Source organism: Chelonoidis abingdonii, chromosome 1, assembly GCF_003597395.2.
Source record: "Chelonoidis abingdonii isolate Lonesome George chromosome 1, CheloAbing_2.0, whole genome shotgun sequence".
In the NCBI taxonomy this organism is placed as follows: Eukaryota; Metazoa; Chordata; order Testudines; family Testudinidae; genus Chelonoidis; species Chelonoidis abingdonii.
This window is the reverse complement of record NC_133769.1, coordinates 23,410,017-23,425,929: the sequence shown is the minus strand read 5'-3', so window position 1 is coordinate 23,425,929 and position 15,913 is coordinate 23,410,017.

The following is a 15,913-nucleotide window of genomic DNA, read 5'->3' as shown; positions in this document are numbered from 1 at the left end:
AGGCTCAGGTGAAGTGCCAAGGCAACAGCAATCTCAAGTCAGCTGTATGATCAGCAGCTGCCAAATCTTTCTGCTGAGAGCAGCCAGTCGTACAATGTGATCATCTAGTCTGACCTCCAGCATAATACAGGCCGCAGCAATTTCTTGAATCATTTCCTGTTAAACTACAATATATCTTTTAAAAAAAACATCCAATTTTGATTTAAAAATTGCCAGTGATGGAAAATCCACCACACTCCTTGGTAAATTGTTCTAAAGATTATTTACTCTCACTCAGTGGTGGATTAATGCATGGAGCCTCAGAGCCCATGCCTGGGGGCCCTGGCCAATTTGAGGCCCCCCACAGGGGCACCGAAACTTGTGCAGAAGCAGGGGGTGCTCTGGTGCTGGAATTGTGCCCCCTCTTCCTGCTCTGCCTTCCTCCCCCCATCACCACCCCTGCTCCTCTCCTTTTTCCCAAGGCCCTGCCCCCTGGCCAAGCCAAAAGCCAGAACTAGGCAGTGGTAAGAGCCGCCCAGGGAGCCCAGGTTGCTGTGGGGAGCCCCATACCCTCTTCCTCCCTTGGGCAGGGTGCCCCAAAGCAGCTGCCAGCTCATGTCCCTGCCCCCTGAGGCGCATCACCCAGAGCGAGTGGAGGGACTAGGCTCTCCACAGCAGCCCAGGCTCCCTGAGTGGCTCTTACTACGGTCCAGCTCCGGCTTCTGGCCTGGCCAGGAGGCAGGGGCTCGGAGGGAAGGGGAAGAACAGGGGACAGGGCCCCATGGCAAGGGGGGCTCGCCCCCCTTCAGTAGAGGACTGGGAAGAGGCAGGCACCCTTAGCAGGGGCTGTGCTTTGTGATGGGGGATCTGATCACCTTATCAGCTCCTCTGCCATGAAGCGTAACACCTGCGACTGCTGCTCTGTTCCTGCCCAAGGTTACTATGCCCATGTTAAAAATTTGGTGGGCATTGCCTCCCCTTTGCCTTCCCCCCCATTCTGGTGCCCTGGGCCCCCTCGGAGTGGAGGGCCACATGGTCTTTGTGCCCAGGGCCCCAATAAATCTCAATCCGTTCTGCCCTCACTCTTAAACATTTGTAGCTTGTTTCTAGACTAAAACTGTCCAGCTCCAAATTCAAGATACTGAATATTGCTATGTCTTTATCTGCTAGATTGAAGAGACCTCTGTTACCAAATTTATGTTCTCTAAGTAGGTTCTTATAGACTGAGCAAGTTACTACTTAGCCATCTCTTTGATAACCTTAAATAGATTTAACTCCTTCAGTCTATCACTACAATGGATATTTTTTCCAATTATTTAATCCTTTTTGTGGCTTTTCTCTGAATCCTCTTTAATTTTTCAACATCCTTCTTGCATTGTGGACACCAGAACAAGGGCAAAGTACTCTAGTACCAGGTACACCATTGACAAATCCAGAGGCGATATATAACCTTGGTGCTCCTACTCAATATTCCCGTTTATGAGTGTAAGTAAGCAAGCATTTAAAATATTTCTCTGGATTTTTTTGGAGCGATAGATGAGAGGGGATGTACAAGATAATATTTGATGCAAAAATATCTGTCTGAGTTGTCATCCTGAGTCTAGAAATTTCCTTTGCAAAGTGGTTAAGTGCTGTGTCAAGAAAGATTTTTAGCTGAATAAGTGGCAATTTGATATAATACACTCTAGTCTTTCATCTCTGGATGCTTGATTCACTTTCAGTTACCTCCACAGGGGCTGATTGTGCTCCTACTTAAAGCAGTGTAAATCAGGGATAACTCCATTAACTCACAGTGGTATGAAACAAGTGAAGTGAAAAGAGAATCAGGCAGAGTATTATGATCATCCATGAAGAATTAAGAACTACTGAGAAAGTCCAGCAATCTGCCAAGCAGCTGAGCATCTTAGGTTTCTGACAGGAGAGTAGGATGCTTCCAGCTAGAGTAGCTATCCTTTTACCTAGATCGGTCTGGTTTTAACTTCAGGTCCATGTCAAGGCATTTCTGTACTAAGTACCACTCATCCAGACTAGATTCAATTTAAACCAAATTATCCTCTAACTGCTGGATTGAGAATGAGGCTCACAGGAAGACATTCCCTCAGCTGTAGACCTCTGACAGCATAGACATATCCACATCACAAATTAAGGTCTCATTGTAGCATGGGTAGGCATGCCTGTGCCAGCATTAATCTAGCTAGTATGGCTAACAATAGGGGTGAAGATGTGCCAGCACACACTGCAGCATGGGCTGTGTGTCACATGACAAGCCTGCTAGAGATCCTGTTTATGTATTCGGGATGCTAGCTGGTGCTGAAATCCATGCTGCCATGTCTTCATTATTGTTATCTATGCTAGCTTGATTAGAGCGAGTGTGGATATATATCCCTGCCTATGCTACAGTCACACATCATTTATGGTGTAGATGTACCCAAAGTCTTCTAAGGGCACTTTTATCTTCTTAAGCAGAGAAGGGCCCAGGAGACATAGAGGCTGGGATGCTGTGGCAGAACCTCTCTTGGGCTTCACAACCTGGGAGGTGGAATAATGCAGTGCTTCTCAAAGCTGGTCTGCTGCTTGTTCAGGGAAAGCCGCTGGCAGGCTGGCCAGGTTTGTTTACCTGCTGTGTCCACAGGTTCGGCCAATCGTGGCTCCCACTGGCCACAGTTCGCCTCCAGGCCAATGGGGGCTGCAGGAAGCAGCGTGGGCCGAGGGATGTGCTAGCTGTTGGACTGATGGGGGCCCAAGCTTTATTATCTAGGTTGCTGAAAATTTTTTGACTTCCTTCTAGATAATGAAGCCCTTCCAGCCCTCCCCACTATTGAAAACCACCTTGATCCTTCTTCCTGAGAGGCTAAACCCACCTAAGCAAATGTCTGTGACTCAAAGAGCTGTCCAACCCTCCCATGACCAAATGTGCAATGTAAGTTATGGATGCCAGGTATTCTGCTTTGCACAGGATCCTGCACCTGCCAAATCTAGAACCAGACCTTTACAGAAAACATGTTCTATCATTTCCCTTCAGACCACTGTTGTGTCCAGTAACACTATAATAGTTAAGGTTATGTCAGACTTCACATTATAAAATTATGCTCCAGTAAGACTATATCTTGGCCATAAGGTTTAGTATCAGTAGTCCTAACCTGAGTTCAATTTTATATATTTAAACTTTGAGTGTATACACAGCAGCAATACAGTGCAATGTATGAAATCACCTATCTTCTGCCCTGTGATGTTTAGCAGGGAATGTTAAGGCACACAGACCTTAACATTATTTTAACTCAGAATTCTGTGTGAACATGTAGGCACATATCATTTATTTCTGGAGAATACCAGACAGCTGAAAACACTCCAGCCAATGGACTTCCGCTCTTTGCACCGTTATGTGGAAAACTTTTTGACCAGTTCTAGTACATATATGGCCTCCGTCAATATAATTTCTGAACAAGTCACAGTCTTTAACACAATTATCCCCATTTTAAAGATGGAAAATTGAGGCACAAAGAGACTGTGACTTGCTCAATGTCACACATGAAGTCTATGGCAGAGCAAAGAATTTAACTGAGTCTCAGGCTATCATTCCACTGAACCAGCCTTCTTCTCCAGACACAGTCAGTGGAAAAATAGCCCAACCTTTGAGCAGTCAGCTCTGACGTAAGTTGCTGTTCCAGGGAAACAGATTAAAACTCTTTCTTGGAAGTGGCTCAATATGTATCCTTTTTCCTCAGAAAATGCATGGTTATTGCTCTTGTCAGGGTGTATTATTATATGAATCTTATCTTGTGTTAATCCATATTTTATTATGTTTTCCCCTCCTATTAGAACAACATGTAGTTTCCAATAGGCTCTAACAATACTTCTTGGAAATATATTTCATAGCAACATTTTAACATTTTGTACATTTGTCAAACCCAGTTGCAAAGCAGTTTAACATTATACAGTAACACTGTTTGCAACTTGATCGTCAGGGTCTATCAGCAATTCTGTTAAGATAAAAACAACTGCTTATTAAAGGAGTTATAATAGAAGCTTAAATTGGTCTCTAAGCCAAAACTGAAATTGGCAGGCATGTTGCAGTATTTTCATAAAAACTCTGAATACAGAAAAAGAGGCTGAAGATAAGTGTTTGAGGGAAGGCAAATCAACATGGACAAAGGAATATGCCACAAGTGATGTATTTACCACCGCATTTCTTAGAGCTGGGCAGAGAATGGTAACTTCATTTTGCAGAAGATGTTGATATATCGTGTGACAAAGTTCCTCCTCTACCTTGGTGGGTCCTGTGCTTACTGGTGGATTTGCTCACCTCAGTGATCTTCCCCTCTGGTGGAACCCACAGTCTGGGTCAGCTCCTCCTGTGTCTGATCAGGAGTTGGGAGGTTTGGGGGGAACCCGGGCCCACCTCACGCGCGTCCGGGCCAGCCCAGCGCCCTTGAATGCAGCTGTCTATAGCTGCCTCCTGTAACAGCTGCATGACAGCTACAACTCCCTGGGCTACTTCCCCATGGCCTCCCCAAACACCTTCTTTACCTCACACAGACTTCCTCTGCTGTCTGATTGCTTGTACATTCAGTCCTTCAGCAGCACACCCTCTCACTCTCAGCTCCTTACGCCTCTTGCTCCCAGCCCCTACACATGTACCTTACTGACAACTGGGAGGCTTTAATTAGTTCCAGCCAGCCCTCGATTGGCTTCAGGTGTCCCAATCAAGTGTACTATCTCCCTGCTTCTAGAAGGATCTTAATTGGCCCCAGGTGTCTTGATTAACCTGGAGCAACTGCCATTTGGTTACCATGGTACCAGGGATTTGTTTAGCCTGGGGCTAGCATACCTGTTCCTCACTACTTTACTGTAGCCATCTGGCCTTGCCCCATCACAACTGTTTTATTTTGATCTGGAACAAGGGACTCAGAAAGGGAACATAGTCCTGACTCCAGGGCAGTCTACAGGGCAGAAGCTTGGGAGACCCTGACTCTGGGGCAGTATGCATAGTGAGCTGCTGTGATCCCTGGAAGCCCAGACTGCTGAGGAGCTAGACGCCTGGGCTGCTGAGAAACCAGAAGCTTCCAAGGGCTTCCAGGTTCTTGGCTCCTCGTTAGTCCACCAGACAGGCTGACGAGGAGCTGGGCAGGTGAGCTGACAGGAAAGCAGGCAGGTTTTGACAAACTGGCAAATTCTGACCAAAAAAATAGTGTTGTAGTGGAATTTTTCTGACCAGTTCTAATTTTTACAATAAGATGAAGGCCCAACCCTGAGAAGTGCTGAAGACCCTCTTCTGCCATTGACAACAGGAATTGAGGGCCCTCAGCACCTCACCGAATATATTTAGAAACTTTACAGGATTAATCAATCAGTATATTGAGGAGGCAGTGTGGTCCAGTGAATAGGGCACTGGAGTGGGAGTCAGGATATTTGGGGATTAGTCCCATTTCCCAGCTCTGCCACTGATCTGCTCTGTGACCTTCAGCAAGTCACTTCACCTCACAGTGCTTGTGTTGCTCCTCCCATGCTTTGTCTGTTTAGCTTGTGAGTTGTTTAGAAAAGGGATTGGCTCTCACCCCGTGTTTGCAGAACATCCAATAAGATGGGGCCCTAGTCTCCTTTTGGAGTGCTACATGTTACTGCAATGCAAATAATAAGTAAGAATTATTCTGAGTAGAGTTCAGTGACGAGTTCATAATGAATAATTCATTGAATGGATTTTGCCTCTTTTTCTTCCACAAATTGTCCATAAGATGATGGCAATTTTTGCCAATTTATTCACTCTTTACAATTATTTGCTCAGTAATTTCTGAAAATGGTTCATGATCTATTGACTGATTGCACACTGGATATTTGAAATTCAAGTTTTACTGGCTAGTTTTGGTCACTGTGATCAGTTTCTGCTCTCTGATTGGATGAGAGTACGTATCAGCCACAGGTCTGGGATGAGAATACTCACCTTTAAGAATTCAAATTTTGTTTTCAGTGAATAATCTCCGAAATTCATTTAAAATTCACTGTTTCTGGAAACCTTCTTGCTAGCCAGCTAGTTTGTAGAACAGCCCTGGAAAATGAACACAAAAAGAAGTGAAAAGCACATTTGTTTAAACTGCTGAGTGAATATTTGTAGGACCTTCTCAGCGTATTAATCCAGCAGCATCAGGTATTAGAATTAGATGTTATCTGAAACATCAGGTATTGGTTTGTTCAAGTGGCAAGTTACTGATTAAATGGACATTGTATCACTTTGCTGTGCCATTTATTTATTTACAGTCTTTCCCCAGACAAAGAATTTTTGGCACTGATATATATATATGAGGAAACTTACCATTGTATTTTCATTATTGCTGTCACCAAAGGAAACTATAAAAATAATTCTAAAAGGTTTTATATCCCTGGTGCACAGGTGTTAAATGAATGTAAATCCATAAAGGGATGAAAACTGAATTACTGCAATACCTTTTCATGTCTAATGGGAGTCTTTGGTAGACTCAGGTTAGATTAAACTCTTCCTATTTTACTTCAGTGCATTTAGATGAAGGAAAAGACCATCTTTTGGGCTGTAGCTGGAACAGTCACTTTGAGCCTCAGTTTGAGTGGGTTGGGGGTTCAACACAGTTGAAAGCCTCAGCCTTTGCTCACAGAAGTTTGGTGAACAACTGCAATTATTGCACAGACTAGGAAAGCACAAATCTCGCTCTCTTCCTAGGAAGTCACCTTCATTCCCCAGCAACAACCACCCCTTCTGCTGGGGTATTTCTTAACCCCAATTCAGCAAAGTACTTCAGAACTTGCCTAACTTTATGCAGTCCCTTTGAGATCAATGAGGGAATTGAGCCCCAATGGCATGCTAGGGAATTTGGGGCATCTGCCCTAGCACATACTTTTTTTTCAGGTCATCCTCAGGAGCTTCCTAGCTGCCACATAGATTGTGAGTTATCTTTCAATAAAGCCATCAAGCAAGGGAATGGGGCATTTCCCCCACAGGTGGTGGTAGGGAAGGAATAGAGGCAGTCACTCATTTCTTATAGCTCTCTGAAGCCTATTCTGGAGGAAATGGCCCTTTGTGGCCCCAAAAACCTGCAGGAAGGACTGGAAGAGGCTCCCAGGACCCAGCAGTGAGAAGCAGATTCCATTGCTAACCTCACAAGATATTGTGTTGGTGCTGATTAGGAAGAAGAGGCAGCTAGTGAAGGAGAAGAGGACTCTTGTTTGGGATTTGTGTGTGGGGGGAGCAGCTGGAATAGCTGTGGCAAAAGACATCTATATATGTGAGGGTGAGGGGAGTCAGAGAGGTGCTGGTTTCTCTTGGAGGCTCCAGTTTACCAAAGTCAAACTTGGTTTGCATCCATACTGCAGAGCTCAGCTCGCTGTTCCCTTCATGGACTAAGCCTCGCAGAGCTTGCACAGCTCCAGCAGTGACTCGGTCTGTGTGGAAGTGTAGGCCTTGACCTCAAATTCTTTTTATCTCCATCTCTGGAAAATACATTAAAAAAGAAAAGAACAAAAAACAATAACACGAGTAGACTGTGCTTCATCCAGGTGTGCTTTGCTGCCTGAATGCATATGTGTTCAGTAGCGTCGCCTATTTAGCTGTGCTCTTTGATTATGAAAAGCAGTTGGATAAAAAAGTTACAGCCATTGCACTGGTTGTCTATAGATATGCTTGCCAGTAAACATGCTCAAGGTTATTTCTAAAAATAGCACATCCTTTTCCTGCATGGCTGTGAACATGGACTGAAAAAAATGGATCGTTAAGACTTGTACGCTGAGCTACAGGAAATCGACTTTCTTGCTGGTCAATTTACTAGCAGTTGCTAATGATGTCAGTGCCATAAAAAATATGGTATAGGGCATGAGAACACAGTTATTATTTTTTATTACGCAAGAGCATGTTTGACTAGAACCGTGTGAAGTGATATACAGTCACCTAGCTTAAGGTATCTGCCACAGTGATTCAGTATATTTCATGCTTACCACAGAGCAGAAAAGCAGGGTGGCTTTAGCTGTTTCAGGGGGGGCAAAAAATCACTGAATTTCTCCTTAAACACTTATTTTCTTCCCCCAAAGTGGCACTCTCAGGATACAATTCATGTATCTAACTTCTTAAAGCTTGTGTCAATACTAATCACTGGATAAAGTCCTGATTTTGCAGGCACTTAGGTTAAGGCCAATTAACTTAATGGAGTCCCACTGGCCCTCAGGCAGGTAATAACTTTGCTCAAGCGAGTACTCGCATTGGGTTGGGCTATCACAATCTTGACTTACCTCACTCCCTTACTTGGATTTTGACTTTGGCTGTGGTGGGAAGAGGAGGGGCTACTCAGTGGCTGGGTGAGAGACCTCCAAGGAACTCCTGGATGTTGTAGGAAGTGATGCTGGTGATTTGGCAGGCGATGGTTTTCCCTTTGAGGACTAAGCCAAGGCCAGAACACAGACACAGAAGCGCTGTGCTACCAAAAATTACATGGTTTGTATGAGATTTGGAGCTCAGGTCCTGACCACTTGATTGAATTCACTGAAGATTTGTTGACATTTTTTCAGTAGTTAGAAGTGTTTTGTGTCCTGGCCAAATTCCAGTGCAAGTAGCAACATTCTGCTTCCTGTAGCGAGTCAGTGTGGCTCCCCTCCTGCCCAGGAGAGGGAGCGCCCAGCCAGAAGCCTGAGTGGGGGGAGCTAAGGATCAGTGAGCCCGCCCCTCACAGGGTCAGGCGACGACCCGGAAGTACAAAAGCCAGCTGTCAGAATTCAATTGGAGCCCAGCTGCTGCTGGGAGCAGACCTGCTGCAGGGAGCTCGAGACTGGGAACCCTCTAGGGCCCAGGACAGCTCCCCTGACTGGCTGGAGCTTCCCTGCGCCCGCTACCTGGAGGAGCTCCCGGAGCTTCCCCGTGCCTACTACCCAAGGAAACTGCCAGAGCTTTCCCATGCCTATTACCGGGAGGAGCTGCTGGAGCATCCCCAGCCCTGCTGTTATCCGGAGGAACCACCAGAGCAAGCCAGCCCGGACTTCCCTGAGGAACTACCGGACCTGCCACCCAGCCCTGGCCGTGAGGAGCCCATGCTGCTGGACTTCCCCGGGGGGCAACCCCATGGGCCAGGTAGGCCCTGAGGGGGAGGTTGGAAGTAGCCCGGGGGCAGCTGACTCCAGTCAGGCTGCAATCATATCTGAGCCTATGTCAGTGTGTTGCGGGCAGGATCCCCACTGATGCAACAGTGGACTGTCTGCTGCTGTTAGGGCCCCGGTCTGGGACACAGTGGAGTGGGTGGGCCTGCGTCCCCCGTGCTACCCCACTTACCGGTGGCAGTCTCCCCCTCTCCCCGGTGCTCAGGCCTACGGGCCTGGGCTTATAGACTGTGCTTTGCTCAGCGCTGAGCCAAAAGGGCCTGAGCTTGGTGACTCTGTGTCTGGTGCCCCGCCCGAACTTAGGGCTGGGCCCCTTTAAACTGTATTGTTGCTCAGCCCTGAAGCTGAGGGCCTGAGCCCCCCCTTTGACTCTGTATTGTTGCTCGGTCCTGAAGTCGAGGGCCTCAGCCCCCTTTGACCCTGTAGTGTGCTCTGCCCCGAATCCAGGGACCCGAGCCTTGTGACGTTGTGTTTGTCACCCAGAACCAGAGCCAGGGGGCCTGCCTGGACAGAGAAAGTGTAGCGAGCCGGTGTGGCTCCCCTCCGCCCCTCGGAGAGGGTCGAGCCCTGATCCCACCCGTTCACATTCCCTAATCCCTCATGCAATTATAGTTGGAGTATTCTTACTTCCACTACACATTTATGTAGTACTGCTGAAGAGTGCTGTTGAGCAGCTGCTATGTTCAATCAGAGGTGACCATATTTCAGTGGTGAATTGATCCCTCGATATTCCTTGCTTATATCTCAGAGGTGATGTGAGGCTTTGATAGCTAATATCTGGAAAGTGCCTGGACATCTCTGCATGTTTTATCCAACTTAAGAACTGATCTCAGAGGATGTCATCAGCTTTATATTGTAATCTGAAACGTGCATTTGCTAATACCCTATTAAAATGAGCTTTCATATCATGGTCATTAAAGCAAAGGGAACAAACAGTTTAACACAAGTGTAATTTAAACCATCTCAGCAAGACTCATAAAAATGCTCTACTCAGTAATTATACTTAACTCTAATACAGCACTTTTCCTCCATACATCTCAGAGCATGTTATAAAAGGAAGTAAACATCATTATTCGTATTCCATGGGTAGGGAAACTAAGGCCAGGAGTTTGAAGTGACTCATCCAAGATTACACAGAAGGTGAGTGGCAGAGCCAGGAAGAGGACTGAATTTTCCTGAATTCTAGTCCAGTGCCCTATCCACTAAACAAAACTACCTCCAGAGGCAAAGGGAAAAGAAAATACCCTGAAATAATTAGCACTGTCACTAATGGCTCTACTCAGAAAGACAGCATTTTGTTTTGTCTGGTACAGACTACAGCAAATGCAGAACAAAAGCAGGAGTGTGTGTGAATTTAAAGAAGGACTTGTGTCTTCACTTAATGTTTCAGAAACTTTGCACAGTTCATGATTTATATATGTCCAGCCATATTGAATATGGACAGGACTATATTTCTTCTTGTTGTTTCCTTCCTTGCTTGAAAGACAACTTCAGTGGCAATTTTATCTCACACTGGACACCTAAAGCCATCTCCGTTGAACTGCTTAATCATCTAGAGAGGCTCATAGCGACACAGGGAAAATGAACATTTAATCTTTTGAAAGTTGTAAGAATGAAAGGTTGAAAATTTCCTGCATTAGAATGTCCAGGATTTAAAAAGAAGAGACAAGGTGAGGTAATATCTCTTATTGGACCAACTTCTATTGGTGAGAGGGACAAGCTTTCAAGCCACACAGAGCTCTTCCTCAGGTCTGGGAAAGGTTCTCCCAGCATCACAGCTAAATGCAAGTTGGAACAGATTGTTTAGCATAAGTAGTTAGCACATATTATAAGGTACCCATTAGAGTGGCCCATTAACAGCTCTGCAGACATAACCAGGGATCCTAGAAATCCGTTCACCATGGTGTGGCAGGGCAGGGGGTGAAACCCCTGAATGCCCTGCTAAAATGCTGGCTAAAGCTTGCTTTTGGGCAAAGAGGTCAAGGGCAGAGGTGCCCAGCTGCTGGCCCTAAGGAGGGCTGGCTCACTGCAATAGACTGAGCTAAGCAGCAACAGCTGGGCTGAAGTCTGGGTGGGCTATAAAAGCCCTGAACAACACTCAGTCAGGAGGCTAGGAGTTAGAAGGCTACAGCTCTGCCTCCTCACCACAAGACAGAAGCCTCAAGGGCCAAGAGACCCTGGAATGGGTTGGAAAGGGGATAAATGTTGGAGGATAAAGGCAATTGTATGGTGGCCCTGTAAAATACAGCACAAGGGTGAAACACCAGAAGAAGGTGTGAGAATGCTTATTTTACTAGCCTGGGCACAGGGCGAGAAGGCGGAAACCTGTGCGGACCCTGTGACGCATGATAAAATGCAGAATTTGTTGGTTATTTTTATAGAGTATCATTAGATTTTACATTTTGTGAAGAAATAAAAACATGGATTAATTATCAGCTAAATTTTACTGAAAGTACCAGTGTCACTTATTCAGTGCACGCAAGCTCCCCGTCCTGTGGTTGATTTTTGAATGTGCTTTAAATTTACATAGCTAAACATACTCTAGTAAACTACTTCCAGTGTATAGAGGTTACTCTACTGCGTAGAGAGGTTCAGGTTTTAATGCATCTCAAATTTCACGTCAGCCTCCAGACATGAATAATTGCAGTTATGAAAAGATGCTGAAAACTTAGGAAAGACCCCTAAAGACTGTATCACTGAGTTTGGCAAGAACAAATTTCACGTTGAAGGTAGTAAATATATCAATAAAACATTGTGTTCAACTGATACCTATTTATATTGTGCTGAGGGAAACTAAAGTTCAATGTTTCATTTTAATAACGGAAAAACCATGGGTTTTTCTGGTCTTTAATCAGAGAATTTTGGGAGGTTTCATCATGGAAAATTATGATTTCTGGACATAACCTACTACCACCCTCTTTTTGTCCTACGTCAACAGTGAGATAATGAATATACGCCTAGGGCAATTCTAGTGCAAAGAGCCAAATCTGGCTTTTAGCTACACAGGCATTAATACAATCAAATCAGTGGGACTGATTCACCACCTTGGGATCTGCTGGCAGAACGGATGCTCCATAACCCCAGAGGCAGAAAGCATGGCAGGAGTGGGGCTGTCGTGGTGCAAGCTACCTGCGTGGAGGTCTGCAGCCAGCTTACAAAGCTCTGAAAATGGACAACATAGGCCTGCATGGGGACAAGGCTATGTCAGCTGAGAGGTTAAGGCATTGGACTGGCATGCAGGAGGCTTTGGTTTGATTCGTTGTCCTACCACAGACTTCCTATATAATCTGGGACAAAGCCCTTAATCTCTGCCACAGCTCCCCATCTATAAAATGGGGCTAATAATAAATAATCCCTACTTCACAGGTTGTTGTGAAGATAAATTTGTAAATACTTTTGTTGTGCTAAGGCACTGCAGAGATGGGGTATTTAAATACCAAGATGTGGAAACTCTCAGCTAGATTTGAAAGCTGCTTTTTCCCACATTATTTTCAGATCACTAGTTACTCTCAAAATAAAAATGCAAGCTTTGTTTTCCCTTTATTGCAAGTACTGACCAAGTCAATAATGTCCTGGGAACTAGATATAAACCTGTTATAAAAAGAGTAGTTCGTTGTCAAGTGTCTCTAATTTTTTCAGTGAAGGTTTGTTTATAATTCTGTCCTTGAAATACTGAAGTGTGATTCATCAGATGAAACCAAAAAAGTTATTATGAGAGTCCTCTGCATATAGCCAGCAAAACTATAGTTGAGGGAAAACAAAACCAAACCACTTTCCTTGAACAATAACAACTAGAAATTGGGTACCTGTCTCTTCGGGGATGGTAGCCAGGTGAGCGGGCTAGTAAAATAAAGACATGGCAACAAATTAATGTTAACATTACTTTAAACATGGTTAGTACAGACTCTTCTGCTATACTGACTGTGTAACAAGAGACTCCCAACCTAAACTCAGTCATTGCCTAAGTGACCCTGGAAGGAATGTCATTTATCATGCAACAAGAGATGTAGGTGTGACAACTGGGATAATCTGTCTAGATAGAGTTGATGATTTCTGCTTGATATTGGGGACTGTGTTTACCTGTGTCAAACACTGCGGATTTCATTTTGACAGCTGGGTTTATTTGCCTTCTCTCATGTCTTTTGCCTCCATATTGATCTAAAAGCAGGAGGGGACAGGAGAAATTCTTGCACTTGGCACAGGGCTAACAGTAAAGGGTTATTTGAATTCTGATGATCATCTATTCAAATGGAGCACCCTTGGACAATGAGATGGCTAATGCTCAGGGCAAACTCCAGGGCATGATAACTAAGCAATGGAGCACTGGCCTCTCCCCATTGCCCCTGGGGACTGTCAGTCTCAGGGTTCTGATTTCCCATTGACCCTTCCCCTTTTAGTGCTGGGAGCTAGCAACCAAAAAACCCCCACTGTATGTCAGTAAGGGGATAACTGTCCACTTACACAGAAGAGAAAGAAAGTGCAGAAGGAAAGGGGGAGGGGAATGATTCTGGTTAAAAGACAGGGAACAAAGGATAGGAATTAATGGTAAATTCTCAGAATGGAGATGGGTAACTAGTGGTGTTCCCCAAGGGTCAGTCCTAGGACCAATCCTATTCAATTTATTCATAAATGATCTGGAGAAAGGGGTAAACAGTGAGGTGGCAAAGTTTGCAGATGATACTAAACTGCTCACGATAGTTACAGACAAAGACACACTGCGAAGATATTCAAAAGATCTCAAAAACTAAATGATTGGCACAAACTGGAAATGAACATTCATGTGGATAAATTAATAATGCCCATTGAAAAAATAACACGAACTAGAACATCAATATGTGGGGAACTAGTAGCTACAACAGTAAGACAAGATCTTGGAGTCACGTGGATAGGTTCTGTAAGATCCCAACATTGCAAAGTGGTGAAAAAGCAAACAGGAGTTACGAATCATAAAAGAGGAAGAGCATAAGACGAATATTTGTGCCCTCATAGAATCCCTGGTGTCCCACATTTCGATACTGTGTACAGAAGGCGGTCTCCATCACCTCAAAAGATATACGCACGAGAAAAGGTTCAGGAAAAGGCAACTAAAATGATTAGGGTTCGGGAGGTCCCATATGCGGAAAAATTAAAGAGGATGGGCTTCAGCTGGAAAGAGCGACTAGGAAATAGAGGTATTAAATCATGAGTGATGTGAGAAGTGATAAGGAAAAGTTATTTCTTATTCCGTAAACAAGGAATAGGGTCCCAATGAAATTAATGGCGCAGTTAAAACAATAAAAGGAGTTTCTCTTCACCAGCACACAGTCAACTTGTGAACTCCTCCCTGAGGAGTTGTGAGCTAGGACTATAAAGTGTTTAACCAAGAGAATGGATAAATTAAGTGTAAGTCCATAAACGCTATTAGCCGGATGGCTAAGAATGGTGTCCCTAGCCTCTGTTTGTCAGAGGATGGAGATGGATGGCAGGAGAGAGATCACTTGATCATTGCCTGTTAGGTTCACTCCCTCTGGGGCACTTGGCATTGGCCACTGTCGGTATACAAATACTGGGCTAGATGGACCTTTGGTCTGACCCAGTACAGCTGTTCTTATGGACTCCTTAAAAAACTCGGACCACCTCAACTCAAAGAACACTCAAAGTGGTGAGGAAACTGAGGCAGGGAAATGTGTATAGGCATTTTATTGTTTTGTCTAGATCCGTATAGGCCTTATGATAAATGGTATTCAGAATAATCTCACTATGCATATGGATTTTGAGCAGTTTGAAAATTAAAAGAAATTCATACTGGGGATGTATACTGGGAACCTCTTAATCAAATTACCCAACATTTGCACCACAAACTCTGCCCCAGGGGTATACACATTTTCAAGACAATCTTCCTGTGCATGTGGATTTTAGAGCTCTTGGGTTATTGAAATCAGCTATCGGGGTGGGAACTATATCTGAGGGAGCCCTTGATGAAGTGACCCTCAATTTGCACCACAGACTCTTCCTATTGCGCTAATGAATGCCCCATAATAATTGACGTTCTACCTGAATTTCCATTTTAACAGGGGTTGGAAAAGTTCTACTGAAATTCTGTCCTTTGGCTTTGAGTATCGTTTTAAAATTTTGTTGTCATTTGTGTTCTCCTTGATTTTCCTATTTCCTGTTCCTTCATTTGTGAGGGGAAAATATCATTTGAGGTTTGCAATGACTGGTTTTAAAAAAATTCTCTGATGTCTAACATTTCCTTTTGGACCCCTTTTCACAGAAACAACAGCGCTGTGTGAAAGCTTTTGGTTTGTGACAAGTGGATAAATTATTGTAGAAAATTGAAATTTGTTTTCTGACTTCATATTTAATGATAAACACAAGTTATAGTTTTGACTGATCACATTACCCTGGCACTGCATTTATTAATGTCAGCATTATGACAGCCCTGAGAATAGGGCTCTCTATTAGGGATGTGTTTCCTGGTGCGCTGCAGTTCCTTTTGATCATGCTGTCATTGATGAGAGTTGTAGCTCCCTAGCTACCTGATTTTCTTTGGTCACACTCTGTCCCATTGTTTAGGAAACAGGTGAGGACCATGACATGTTTGCCTTACCTTAAGGCATAGTTTTCACTACAAAAGATTACTGGTAACCCAGCAGACACTCAATGTATGTAGGTTCAACTTACAATGGTAAGAGCGTGCTTCTGATGTTATAGCTTATACCAGTTACCCAAATGAGATAAATGGTATATCCACACTAGGGCTTTTGTCAGTAAAAAAAATGTCATTAAGAATCACACACTCACCTGACATTACTATACTGGCAAAAGTTTCTAGTGTAGACATAGGTGC